At 44.7% G+C, this 14,353-nt stretch overlaps 1 long non-coding RNA gene across 2 annotated transcripts in view; it reads right to left on the bottom strand.

Annotated features, from left to right (window-relative positions):
• LOC126635312 (uncharacterized) overlaps positions 1–13,598 on the bottom strand; it is an 86,485-nt gene extending 72,887 nt beyond the window's left edge. For both annotated transcript variants that reach the window (XR_007627663.1, XR_007627664.1), the window contains exons 1-4: positions 12,431–13,598; positions 11,786–11,949; positions 6,308–7,572; positions 5,257–5,358 (exon numbers count right to left, since the gene is read on the bottom strand). This is a non-coding gene — a long non-coding RNA (uncharacterized LOC126635312). The remainder of the gene's footprint in view (positions 1–5,256; positions 5,359–6,307; positions 7,573–11,785; positions 11,950–12,430) is intronic.
• Between the last annotated feature and the right edge of the window lie 755 nt (positions 13,599–14,353).

The following is a 14,353-nucleotide window of genomic DNA, read 5'->3' as shown; positions in this document are numbered from 1 at the left end:
AATCCACCCTCCAGAGGTAACGGCTCCTGCAAAATAGCTGGGGAACATCTCTGAAGGAGACAGTCTCTGTGAATTCACGACTGTCGCCTTGTTCCCTTGGATTTGTGAGCCCAGGGCCATGCTCACTCTCCGAGTGCAGTGCGGCCCTACATGGCTCCACATGTTCCCGCAAGGGACAGCCCACACCACCACAGTGCTGCTGCCACGGCTGGGGTCTGAGGGAGAGGGGACGAGTGTCTGTGTTGCTGCTTGCAACCGCTAAAATACAAGAGGGGTAGGAAAAGCAGGTATTGAGTTACAGTTATCTTCAATTAAAAAAACGTTTATCTTTGAAAATGCGTATCTCTTACTGACAAGCTCTGAAAACCACTGCTCCAAGCCTGTCAGTAAAACCAAATGTTAAATGGAAAATATTTGCCAGGATTTAAAATTAGACCTACACATTACTTACAGATGTTTCAATGAAAAACACTTGAAACTCAACCACACAGAGTAATAAACCTCACAATGGTGTATTTTTTTTATCCTCCAAGTTAATTTTTATTATATAAGTAGCCATACGAAGAAGCCATTGCATACTGCTTAAATTAAATGTGGAGGAATGAAATCAGCAGTATCCCTTTACAGCATATGGTCCAGCAAATCAAATTATAAAGCTTTCCACATCTCATTAACTGCAATGAGTACAGTGAGATTTCTAATAAGTCACTTCTTTTTCATGTGAGAGGTGAGCAGTGACTTATTGTAACTATTCTCATAGGATGACCCTTGTGCTGAAATTAAGAACTAATCTAAAATGGGAAAGGTCATTTGGTCAAGTCTGATCATAACATTTCCTCGTTATTGTTTTAGTTGGCATTGAAGCACATGCTTTCCCAGTGCACCAGCTGAAAAATGCCTTTGATAATTTCACTGACAGCGAGTAACCCACACACTGCCATTTAATGAGTTTGGGCTGGATTAGCTGACAATAAAGAATACAGTGTAAATGCTTTTATAGAATGAATTTTTCAGCGGGAAAATTTCATACAGGCATACTTAACTAATTTATTTGCATTTACCACTGAGATATCTTTCCACTGAGATATGTGGCAAAAACTTGTAGTCCACAATTAGACAGCAACCTCACCAGTCTCAGCCTCCTCTTGGAAGGAACCTGCTCCAAGCTCCCCCTCATGGCCCACCTGTAGCCGTGGCTTCAGTTGCAGGGGGCATGCCAAGGAGAGAACCGCATTCAAACTCTCACTTCCTCCTCTGCACAGAAAATCAAATCATCATACAATTGCTCATCATGTGGCTTTGCTTTATGTGGATTCCTGATTTAGTGGCAGATCTGATTCAGGAACTGAAGCATTCCTGGCTCCCCATCCCAGGCTCAAATCTCTAACCTGAATCCAATCTCCCTTCCGCCATCAGCCTGAAATTGTTTGCTAGAGGATATGTCGACCATAAAAATACAGCACAGTGCACAATGAGAGAAACATCTCAAGACAGTGGAAAAGAGAAGGCTCAGCCAGGCCAGCTGAAACACTTGGGAGGAAAATCAACAGGCTGTTTTTAGCAATTACAAAGTTGTTGGCTGATCTGATGTAGCTGGGCAGGAAATTCCATAGTTTTTGGAAACCATTGACAAAAATGTTCTGGCACTCCTATTCTCCATTTTGTACTTCAAGAAGAGTTAATGCATCATGCCCAAGAAGTTCAGCATGCAAAGGAAAATGGGAGAAAGTTTTTCAAATAAATATGGAGATGCATCGTCTTCCACAGTAGAAGAAAAATACTGTGACTTACTTGAAACCTCCTGACATACCACTCTAATGACTGGGCAGTAGTGGGAATGTGATCATTCCTTCCAGGACATTTCACTTGATTATTAACCTCATGGAAAATTCTGGAAGACTGTAAACCAATCCTCAAAGGATGGATTTCTTATTTGGTCTGAAAACACTGTCTTACTTCTGTGCAGCCACTACTGAGAAGTCTGAAACCAAGCTACTGTTTAGATTAATTTAATTCCCCCTTAATGTTCATTAAATACTACGTTGTTGTTTTAGGGTACCTCAAGATGAGTTGTTAGAGCTAACTTTTGGAAAAAGTAGTGTTTGAGTGCAAAGTCCAGTGTGAAGGGGATGTTCGTGTCATTTCCTTTGAGCTATTTTAAGCATCTAGCATTGAATCAGTTCAGAAGCCCTGAGGCCCTCAGGCCCATGAGTGGGGACCAGCAGGCACCTGCACCCACCCCAGACCCCAGGAAGAGGAGGACAAGGACTCCGAGCACCTCCATCAGACGGCAGTCAGCCTTGGGCTTGCTGTGAGCAGAGGCTAAGCCTGGGATCAGCGGTAGGGAGGAGGAGAAGAGGAGAGGGAGGATGAGCACTATGAGGCTGTCCGGTCCCATTGCCCCACCAGCTCCACTGTCAGCTTGTGCTTCCCACATCCCCTCTGCAATAGTCAAGCCTGCTCTCATCCTGCTTTCCAAAACTTCTGGTGGGTTGGGTGGTGGTTCTTTTCAGTTGCATATGAAAATTCAGGGAATGGGGAAGCCTTAAAAACGTAAGTTGGAATGGTGACACTCAGACTGCAGAATGCTTAAAATAACAATTTTTTTTGGCAAACACGGACAACTGTCACATCTCAGTAGAATTAACTTTTGACTTCTGGACCTCAGAGAGTCGGAGTTTCAAAAAAATGCAGCTTTGCACAATGTGCACTGAATTACTGCAGTTCTCATGTGCATACAATTGGGTAATTATGTATGCAAAAGTTTAAATTAAGGCCAGAACAGACAATATACTTTAAAACAATCTGAGTTGTTTTGCTGCAGTGAGTTAAGCTAAATGCAACAAAGGATTTACCAAATAAAAGCTCTGCCTCTTCCTTTGTGCAGTGACTACATTGTGCACAGTACAGTCCTTCGGCACCCCAGTTATACACCACTGCCTTTAGCATCTGCTGAAGATCCACTGCAGAAGGAGGACAGTGCACGATGGCACAGTTGCAGAGCCTTCAGTGAAAAAGGATCTCATTTAAGAAGGCGTTTGCAACTCTCCACTGAATTCATCTGATGCTCTTGACTGTGCTTATTTACTACATTTACCTAACCACATATTGACATTCTGGGTATATGGGAAAAAAACTGGGAAAAGCCAAAGTGATGATACACTTCAGCACAGCACCCAGCAGCTGTTCTGAAGGGACTAATTTCCAAAACATGGGGTGAGCCCTTGGTAAACTTGTAATTCCTACTTTGAGAGCTGGTCTGCATGAAGGTTCAGGGTATATGGTGCAGACATGAGGTCACCCTGCCAGGCTCATTAGAGCCACAATTAAGCAAAGCTATCACTTTCCAAACACCAAATGTGGGCAATTGCTATCAGCATTTCCATGCATGTTTTACTTTAAATAGTTTCTAGTTGCTCATCCTTCCCGTAGCTGAAAATTACCTACATACCTTAGTGCATACACTTGTTATGTGTCTGCATATATTTATTTTAAAATAGTTTATGCATGTATAGCACAGAGACACAAAAGTTCTCCAATGCTTGTTCCTAGAGGGGTAATAACACAGAAATATTTAAGATGATTCAACAGTGGACGGCTCAGCAGATGTCTCCAGCATGGTGCAAGACATTAACGTCTGCTGACTCATCATCAGAGTTAATTCGTGCCTGGCTCATGTTCCCGTCATCTCAGCAGCAATTTAGTACTTGGTGAATTTTCTCTCATCAGGAGTAAATGTTATCACAGACTTGTGATTATGTGCTATTTGAAACTGGTAGAGCTAAAGCCATGTGTGATAATAAAAGGTAATTGTTTACCTTTGAAGTTGATATCTATGGCCTTCACTGCACTCCGCAGGAAATTGGGCCAGTCCATGACGGCTTGGGCAGTCAGGCTGTGTCTGACACCCCTCTCCAGGGCGTGAAAATGAGGAGGGTGCATGAGCAGAAGTTGAAACAAGCTAGTGGCACTTTTATAGACTTGTTTTCCCCTACTGGGTGAAGCTGAACACAATAAAGAATGCAGTAAAGTAGAGGTTCCTCTTGTATTTAATGTAATGACATTGCTGGCTGGAGTGGAGTAATCGAATTTTCTGCCAGTGGAAGGATGAGCAATGCAACACCGCCTATGCACCCAGAAGCACACCTGGGCACAGACACAAGCGTCACAGACACGAGGGCAGGTAGGGGAGTGTGTCAGGGTTGGGGTACCCAGTGGCTTGAGCCCAGCCCTCAGCCTGCAGCACTGCCCTCCTCGCAGGGCCCAGCCACACTTGGTCTGTGAGCAACAGCTGAACACCCAAGGCTGTGGTTTCCTTTGTGTACAGCCACCGTGTCCTGGGACACAGCAGAGCCATCATTATCTCCCTGTCTGGGGCTGGAGGCAAGTCAGCTGATGGATGTCTCACAGGAGACAGTATTTTGGATGTTCAAGGGCAATTTTTCCTTCAGCAGGCAGAAGCTGTGGTGGAATTTCATGCCATCCTTAGGAAGAAGTACCATTAGTGCCCAAACCTGGCTCCTCAGTGACTGGCCTGGCTGCAGACAGACACAAACTGCATCTACCATGAATTCCCTGATCTAAGAAACAAGAGAAAAGCGCAGATCAGAAATACCAGTTGAAGGATTTAGTGTTTGTAATATATGCTATTAACATGCTGTTAGCTTTCACAACTCATTTTCAGGAGATTATAACTATTCCTAGCCGAAATGGCCAGGGAGATGAAGAGGTCTCAATATCTTTGCCTGCTTTTCCTTATTTCATCTTATCCTCCCAAACAATCCACATTGGAATTCATAAATAAAGACATATGTACATTTGGAGCATGTTCAGATCAATTATCCCACATAATTTTTTTTGGAACTGGGAAGAAGGTATATTGCCTAAACGCTAATGCCTATGGATCTTTAATATTAATGTGATGCTCAAGAGATAATTACTTCTCATGAACCGGAATAAGTCTGGCCAAAAAGGTTGAACACATCCAAAATTCAGCTGAATTCAGTGTAGCTAATTCTGGTTGAGGTTTTTTTTCTCCTCTGCTGGACACACTGCCAGATGTAATAGAAATAAACCCCATTGAAACTGGCTGAGGATACGTATCGTATTCTGATTGGTAACAGATTTGCAGATTATTGGACAGGGGAGGAGAATTTACTAAAAAACAAAAGTCTGTTAAAATACCATCATGGTTCAACATAACCCCTCCATGAAGTAAGAGTCTTTCCCAAGAGGAGTCCTCAGATGGAAACATACCTTCTGCCCTGGCACACGATCCCAGAAGGAAGTGAGAGGAAACCATTTACTGTAACCTTGCCCGTGGCTGAACACAAGAAAACTCTGGCGCCAGCAGGACTTCTGGAAAAAGAAGAAAAGATTAGGTTTGGATTGAACTAAAACCTAGGAGTGTCAGACCTGTGGCAGTATGGTTTAGTGGGTAATCTATAGGGAACAGCAAAGTTCAAAGGCAGAGTGGATAAAAGCTGCTTCCATCACTTTACAGAGAGAAAAGCACCTTGGTCTCTTGTGTTAAGGCATGGGAAGTGGACAGCACTCATGTACCTGTCCTGCAAAGCAACGCTGAGCCCAGCTGCCACAAGCACAGCAAGCTAATTCTTCTGCCTAGTGAACTGCTCCTCACCATGGGACTGCCTTCCAGAAAGCTGCCCAAAACAGGGCTGGTGAGTGTGGAAAGCAGCTCCTGGGCAGCCCAGCTCTGCTCTGGCTCCTCCGTCCTGCTGCAGATGAGTCATGTAGAGAGCCGGAAAGGAAATAAATGCAAACACATGGCAGTCAAAATGGCTTTCACAGAAAAGAAAACACTGGGCTGGAGCTGCTGTGTGTGTGCAGCATGGAGCTGGTCCTTGTGGGATGGGCACCTCTCAGCATGCAGCTTTGTGAAGCTGTTTGCCACGGCACAGGCAGTTACCAACATTTCCTGACTTGCTAAAGCTGTTTGCCAAGGTCAGGCTAAATACATCATTTCTTCGTAGTTGGGTTTTAAACGTTTAACTTCCATGGTTCTGCTTGACATAAAAAAGGCTGGAAGAGGGGAAAAAGGGGTGGTAGAGCAAAGGAAAAAAAAGCAACCTTGGATACAGCAGGTAACCAATCCCCCACGATGGTAGCCAGTGCCCTACCAATGCCCCACCATCTCACTACTTCTAGTATTAAACACAAATATACACTTAAACATACAGGTTACACATTCAAATATGGAAATATATATTTATCCCATGCCACTTTTATTTCACTTCCTCATAAAAGGACTGTTTAATGGTATTTAATTGCACTATCATGTTCTCACCTTTCCACAGCACCTCCCTGCAAAGGAAGGCAGTAGGCGGCAGATCAACCGTGGTGTAGCAGATCCCTGCTGCAGGACCCCTTTCCTTTGCTTTGGAATAAGGCTTTCAGCTGGACCTGGTCTTGCTTCTCCTCAAGAAGTACCCCTGCTGCTGCTCTTGCTGAGCTTTCTGCTCTGACAGGAGTGTAAAAGAACCTATGGAACATCCCCATTAATTTTTATTTTGGTGGTCTGACAACATTTTCCCAATAAATTAAGGGGAAAAGGCAACTACATTTTCAAGAAAATTTCTCAAAATTTGATGAGATAATGAAAAAAAAGAAAAAAAGTACTCTCCTGGCAAACTTTCTCTACTCCTCCACTCAGAATGATGTGACCTTTTACTAACCATGTGCCAGTACTGTAGCTTCCTAAAAAGTTTCTCTCTAAGCAAGGTCATAATGATTTTTACCAGATACTCCTACCAACACATCTGAACCTTGCCATGTGTTCATGGGCATTGTTCCTTTTACTCTCTGGAAGACCTTTCCACAAACAAAGAAGATGCCCTGTTTTAATAACACAATGTGTCTCCAAAGTCAAAGAAAACATTCATGATTAAAGATGCTCACATAGCAGGGCCATGACATTTTAAATGCCTAAGTGACAAAATAATTCAACCCAGTAATATTAACACTTCAAAATCGAAAGCAATTCAGTACTTATTGCCAGAAATACTTTTCATAAGTATACCATGGATATCAGCTTATTTTATTATCTTATTTTATGACAAATATGCACATATATGTCAGGTGTAAAGGCATGAAGAGAACAGCCAGCCACGGTATGTTTTGTTGGCATGAGGCAAGATGCTCCACTCAGCTTTTGCATAACTATCTACCCATGATTTTAAGTATTTAATTCTACTTGTATGACTTCTTAAAATTCCCTGCAATATAATTATACTGATGGGAATGCAGAAAGATAATTGCTTTTAGAGAAAAGTTCCTCTTTTGTTTCACATTCATCTGGTTTCCATAAATAGAACAGGAGACCTTGAACAGCAGCAATGTGCATCCATGTGTCTCTAGCTATTTATTTACAAAGCTAGACCTTGACAAATGTAATTTGTTCAATAAAATTAAAAAGTATGCAAAGTAATTCATTTAGACAAAAAGGCTTGAAAAGGAACATCACTGGGAGCGTGTTGTCATCACTGGAAGTGATCAGCTGATTCCTGAAGAATTGGCAGGTGCTCTTCTTTTGGAAACCAGCAGTAAGATGTCCTTAGGAGAGGAAAAAAGTGAGCTAGGAATCAGAGCAGTTCTTTATTCAGACAATAATTATACAAATTAGATCCATGAAAGCCAGAGAATGACTGTGCCTTGAACCCTGTCTGTGTGCATAGAACAATGGAGAAATTAATAATTAAATCTATTACATATGCTCATAACTCAGCACAAAAGATACTTCACTAGCTCAAACAATTCCGCATTTTCATTTGAATAAAGCTTTCACACATTTTTTCTCATTATATATGTATTATATTTTAAATTTAACAGCTTATTTTGTTGCCTTTATGTCTTGAATTAATAAGACCACACTTTAATGCACTAATGTTGAATAGCATTAGAATGCTTTACAGTCATTACTTGAGGGGGGGGAATCCCTAGTTTCCCAGTGGTGAAATCAATTTGCCCATAACTTCCTGTCTCTCATAACCTCTGCTAGCATAGCTTGAAACTTTGTGCTGCTTTTCGTACCAAAAGACTTGTTTATATGTTCTGGCTGCGGCTGGGGCAGGATCTGAAGGTAACACTATTCTGGTAAGTTTGCACAAACAGTTCAGGAACAGACTGAAATCTTTTCAGTCAGTTAAAGCAATTAGCAGCCAGATACACCGACCTAATACTATTTCCTTTGTAAGAAATAATTTAGCCTCAGAAACACAGATGGCTCAGTGAGTTCTGACCCAGAATTACTTTCCTTTGGCCGGGCGGGGGACGCAGACACCCGGGGGGCTGGTAGGGCGCAGAGGAGGGTGGGGCCTGGAGCACCAGGCAACTTCGCCCCTTCCCAGCTGGGAAGAAGGACCGGCTGCAGCATCTGAATGCTGAGGGTGGAGGGAAGAGGAGATGGGGGAGAGAAACCACTGAGAGACTTCAGATGTAAAAATTACTGAGAGTTCCTCCAAAGTCCTCTTCCTAGATGGAGGCCAACTCTGGGCCCTCACAGCCTGCAGCCCACGCAGGCCCTCCGACGGCTGCCAAGTCAAATAACGCTAATTGCATTACAGATTGCAAGCAGAATTCGCTGTTCTTTTCAACTAAACCCAAGACTTTCCATTTTGTTTGGGGAATTTAAGAGGCGTTCTTACCGCCAGCCAGGATATGGGGTTAGGAAAGGGGTGGCAATCGCTCACTCAGAGACCAAAAGCAGATCTGTAAACGTGAGAAACCAGAGAGGGTAACTGAAGGAGCAGGCCAGAGACAGACATCCATGGGAACAGCTGCCTGGGAGGGGCTGGCTGCCCCTCACACGTGCTGGGCAGTGCAGCCCCATGGAGGTGGCTCAACCCTGGTCCAGCATTGGGACTGGAGATGCTGCTGTGGCTCACCACAGGTGCCTGCAAACCTCCTGCTCCCCAGCATGGAGCACCCACACCCATGCTCTCTGTCCCACTATGGGAGGCACCGGGGAGGGTCATCCAGTGACAGACACTGAGCTGCAACACCTCCCAGCATAGAGGAGAGTGCCTTTGAGCATCACAGCATAACATTTCTCCCAATTCCCCCATACCTTTTGGAATAAACCTAAAAATGTTTAAAAACTTCTGTAGGAAAACCAGAGTCCATATTTAACTTTTAAACTTTACATCATCCTATTATTTCCCCCTATAATACAGAAATGCACCTATGTGTCCTGTCTCTTTTTGCTTAGTTGCACATGTCACATTCAAAACTCTAACACTACCCAGTCTTGAAGTACTTTGCAATTATTAGGATGGCTCCTATTGTCTGGCAGCTCCAAGGAGAAATGCACTCCAATTTTTGGAGTGAACAGAAATTCTGACAAACCCTCCCATCAGTCATTTAATATGGGAAGACTCTAGTCCTCTTGAAAACCTCCGCAGGATTGCTCACCCCACTCCATCAGCTGCACTGTAAATACACATTTCGCACTGCAGCATCCCTTTCAGTGGCATTTCAGCTGAACAGAGATGTTAGACTGTCACGCTTATTTAGGCAGAAGGGTTATCACTGTTCCTTCATACCATACTATATAGCTCAAAGGTGCAATAAGAAGCCCAGAAATATGCCAAAAAGGTTTGCAAAAATAAATAACGCCAATTTTCTCCTTTAAGTATCATCGTAACAAATTCACCAGGAGGCTGGAGAGATAAAATGCAGCACTTTAAATACCTAAACTAATCAATAGAGAGAGCCGAGCGTGCAATCCATTTTCTGAGAAGGACAACCTTTTAAGGTTAATTTTTCATTCATATAAATACAATGCCAGGGTCATTATTTAACTTAAAGCAGCCCCTTCATTAAACTATAATAATTAGGCTCAATTTAGCACTAAAATTAGCCACCAAAAAAGCCACCTTACTGAAAATGAGGGCCAGGCCTGGGCAGGGAAATGAGGTCCGTCCTGGCGGCGGGAGCTCCCGCCGGGGCTGAGGGCGGCAGCGGGGCTGCAGGGGCGGCCTGGCCGCTCCTCCTGCGCCATCTCGTGGCGGCTCGGCCGCTCCGCAGGCGGTGCCACCCGGGCCCTCACGGCCCCGCCCGCCCCGCCGCGATCTGCGCTCTGGGCAGGAGTAAAGCCGCCAGAGGAAATGAAACGACTAACACTGAGCTGTTCGTTTCCTTAACGCTTCGGTCTGCCCTCAGGAGCGAAGGGTAGAGGGTAGCAGGGCAGGGCACGGGCAGGAACAAGGACAGCGTCCTTGCCGAGCCCCCCAGCCCCGTGGCTGCCTCCCAACAGTGGTCTGGTACAGTCTCAAAATCATTAAGGCTGGAAAAGACCTCTAAGGTCATCCAACCTGTAGCCTAACACTGCGAAACCCACCACTAACCATATCCTAAAGTGCCACATCTACACGTGCCACATACTGTTTCCAGGGATGTGGAAGGTTCACTTCAGAGCCTGACCAAGATAACTCTGCAGCTAATGGTTTATCTGTCCCCAGATCCATCTTGGAAAACCATCCGATTAAAGACTAGGTCTTTTGGTGACAGAGTGATAAAAAGCACAAATGATCTTTCTGATTACCAGCCACGTCACTGCAACTGTGCAACTGCCACCTCCTAACGAGGGCAAGGGGACAGGGAGCAGCCCCCATGCCGCCCCAGTGCTGGCAGCACCTGCTGTCCGCAGGCTCCTCTCCCCATGCCCACCGAGATCCCACAGCAGCTCGGCATGGGCAGAGGTCCTGCCGCTGCCCTGGCCTTGGGTGGCTAGCTGTGAGTCCCTCTTTGCAGAGTGGGGTTTGAGCAGGTGAGGCCAGAGCCTTCTCTGACTCAAACACCATATTACAGGGCCCTCTGGCAGCACAGGACTTCAGTCATTTGTTGGCCAAATCATTCCATATGTCAGTGCCAACAAAAAAAACTTCTGGTCTGACTTTGGGGAAGCCACTGAATCTTGCCATGCCTCAATTGCCTCCTTTATAAACCAGAGCTGAGTACTTTTTTTAGCTGTATAATAGCACTGTAAAAATCAAGCACTGTTTCCATTCTTTCATCTTGGAATATCCCTCCTTTTGTAACACATTATCTAATTTCTGTCCCCTGATGGACTCAACTGCTACTCCATCACCCTTCTGTGGTGGTGCATGACACCTTCAAATATCACTTAGAGAAAAAAACAAAGTGTCTGTGACTAAACAAAGAAGCTTTTTGCAAACCTTTCCCTCAAACATTGTCCGCTGTGTCCTAAGTGACACTGGGGAGCACCACCATCACCCTCTGCCAAGGTACAGCACCCAAATGGGGACACATACAACCATCCCCCCGGTCCTGGGACAGATGTTGCTCTGGCAGCCACTGGCCTGCCACACTGTGTTCATGCACAGTCAACTTCACAAGAAGGAAAAGGATTAGCAGCACTTCTGGTCAAAGCAAAGGGGACAGCACGAGTTCAAAATGACTTTCCTGCAGCCACACAGGAAATCTGCAGGGAGATGGAGGGTATGACCGGAGACTTGTGACCATGGCTCATGCTGGGCACAGCAAGGGGCCACCACATCAGCAGTGGTGGGAGGGCGCACGCACACGCTTCTGAGATATGAAGTGAGCTTAATGCCTTTCCTTGGCATAACCCATCAGCATCATGGTTGCAACTGGCCTAAAACATGAATTAAAAGTGAACTCTCAGCACTTGCATTGGATTTCTTTGCTTTGGGCTTTGTTTCTCATAAGCACAGCATTAATAAAATCTAGTGAATCAAACTTTTTTAAAAAATAAATTATGTCTATTTATTTTAAAAAACTCCACCTTTTGAGGGTCTTTTGCCTTCCATGAGAGTCATCTGCAACATGCAGCCACAGAGGGTCTGTGTGAGGGTCTGAAAGGGTCTGAGAGCTGGTGGTAGCCAGAAGCAGTTCCAGGCAGGAAGTCCCAGGTTTCCCGAAGGTAAGTGCATTAGCACAGATCCCTGCCTGAGAAGACAGAGAAGTCAGGGCAAACACAGGAGACACATGGTAACTACAACAAGGAGGCCAAAGGAGCTAGCAGAGCTGTGGGACTGCTGGGTTGGCAGGGATGGGATTGCTTGGAAGAGGGTGCAATGGCAGCATGCTCCTTCCTGGTGACCACCACAGATGTCACATGCCCAGGATATAAAGATCCTTCTATCCCCATAAAAAGGGAAAAACTTATTTTGAAGGGGAGGGGGAGGGGGGCAAAGAGATGTAGAAACAAACAGGTTCAAACAAAGTTTTATGAGGAGGAGATAGAGTGCACTCAGCCTGTAAAACAGCCCATGGCACTGTCAGGTCACCACTGGGCAAAGGTACCTCATGATGGTGTATAATCAGGTTTTATGAGAGGGATACCACTGTCAACAGGTGATTGAATAGCTTTTTGCATGACGGACCTTGCCAGGGATCAGCAAAGGGAAAGACAGAGATGGCCATTTACCTTGACATGCTTCTTCCACACAAGCCAAACTAATTGCACACGTCAAAAGGAAAAGGCAACGCATGGCTTTCATCCGTTCCTGATAACGATCAGATAGGGCTCTTCCTGTCTTCTCCAGCAGCCTTTCCTCCAGCATAGCATGCAGAGGAGGAAGAAAATACAGCTTTGAAGGTCAGGTAATGGCCTAATTAAAGCAGAATTCCAACTCGAATGCTGTGGCCCTGCCCTTTTAAAGCACAGCACTGGGTCAGGCTGTCAGTTGTGGTTTAGTGCACTGGTGCTGTTAGCACACCCCTAGTAATATGTTCTTTGGCTTAACGTGGGTCATTAGACAAGGGGGTTTCTAAATAATTGCAGCAAGTGCAAAGAGACGTGTTAATTTTAAAGCAGTTATTGCCCTGTGAAGGGCGCCTACCCCCAGCCCTGCTGGAGATGGGGAGAGTGCTCAGAGGTCGTGAGAGCAGGTCTCCCCTACAAAACCCAAAGCACAGAGTGGGTGGTCAGGGATGGGGAGAACAGTACAATGGCCTTTGCAGCAATGGGCAGTCAGAGTTTAAATCTGTTACTTGCCCAGAGTCCCAAAAAAGCGTGCAGTGGTCCTGTGGGTATGGAAAGCCCTGGGAGCATCGCTCTCTAAAGCAGATGTGATGTTACAGCCCTCAGCTTGCACAGGCATGTATTTATGGCCCAATGGTATTTGTTTGGAGTGTAGGGGAAGGGAATACTCCTTTAGAGAGCATTACTGCATGGCAAGGGCACAGGTTCTCTTAGTTTTTAGTTATACACAGGCCTGAATGTATAGCAAAAAATGAAGTTTTTTTGGCATGATCTCATTCTGGATGACTAGTCCTTGCTAGGGCAGAGGAAGATGCTTACTTTATTTTTCAAAATGAAGTAAAATAACCTTTTTTTACCCTGTTAAATATAATAGAGTTTGGGCAAGAGGGATGTTGGTCTGGGAACACAAGTGTACAAGTTCTAATACAATGCTTTCTGTGTCTCTCCAATTCTTCCTACCAGCTGCATCACCACAAGGCTATCTGAAGCATTCACTAGACAGGACTCTGAAACTCAACTATTCCCAACAGTTACAGATGTCCAAAAGGATCAGATCACTTTCTCTGATCTTTTTCTCCTTCTTTTTTAAAGTGTTTAATATAGTGGACAAACAAAGAAGGTAATTGTGACATTTCTCTTCTCCAATCACACAAAACCTCAGAAGCAAGAATCAGACCCTGGGGGAGAAAAGCAGGCACAACTGCTGCACTGTAATCCCCTAATGCTGCCAGCACAGACAGCTGTTCCTGTTCCAACTCTTTTCCAAATGTGTCAAAGGAGTTAGTTCCAACTTTTAGAAAGTTGTTGTATGTTACCTTATTTCCCACTTCAGGGGCAAGGATTCATTCTGGAGTCCCAGATAACAACATCTTGTTCACTGATATGGGCAAAACCAGCAAGTTTGAGGGGCTCATAACTCATGACCAGTGCTGCAAATACAGAGCTCCCCTGATACCAACACCTGTTCTTTGACCCCTTAAGCTGCCTGAAACATGACAGGCAAGTACAAAAATTAGGTTCTGTATTAAGACATAAATTATTATTTTATTATATTAAAATGCTAGAAGTTAGTACACATTAGTGGGGAACGTTAGTCATGCCAAGGTAGAAAGTCATATGGGAAGCAGGTTAGTGAAGAGACGTAGGAGGAGCCTGTGCAGGGCTCAGGAGGTCTCAGTTGAATTCCTGGCTCCTCCACAATGTTCTTGCATAGCCGTAAGCAATTCACCTATACCAACACCCCTGCTATATTTGTAGGCACCATACTCTTGGCTTAGGAATGTAATGAAAAGCCCAACCTTGCTGTTATCTCAACACGGATCAGTATCAAAACATCTCAGCAGGCAGACCCCACCAGGTCAAGGC

The sequence above is a fragment of the Myiozetetes cayanensis genome, unplaced genomic scaffold, assembly GCF_022539395.1.
Source record: "Myiozetetes cayanensis isolate MyiCay16 unplaced genomic scaffold, myiCay2020 scf12, whole genome shotgun sequence".
NCBI classification, from domain to species: domain Eukaryota; kingdom Metazoa; phylum Chordata; class Aves; order Passeriformes; family Tyrannidae; genus Myiozetetes; species Myiozetetes cayanensis.
The sequence above is the reverse complement of the archived record's forward strand: the minus strand, read 5'-3'. Positions and strand labels throughout refer to the sequence as shown.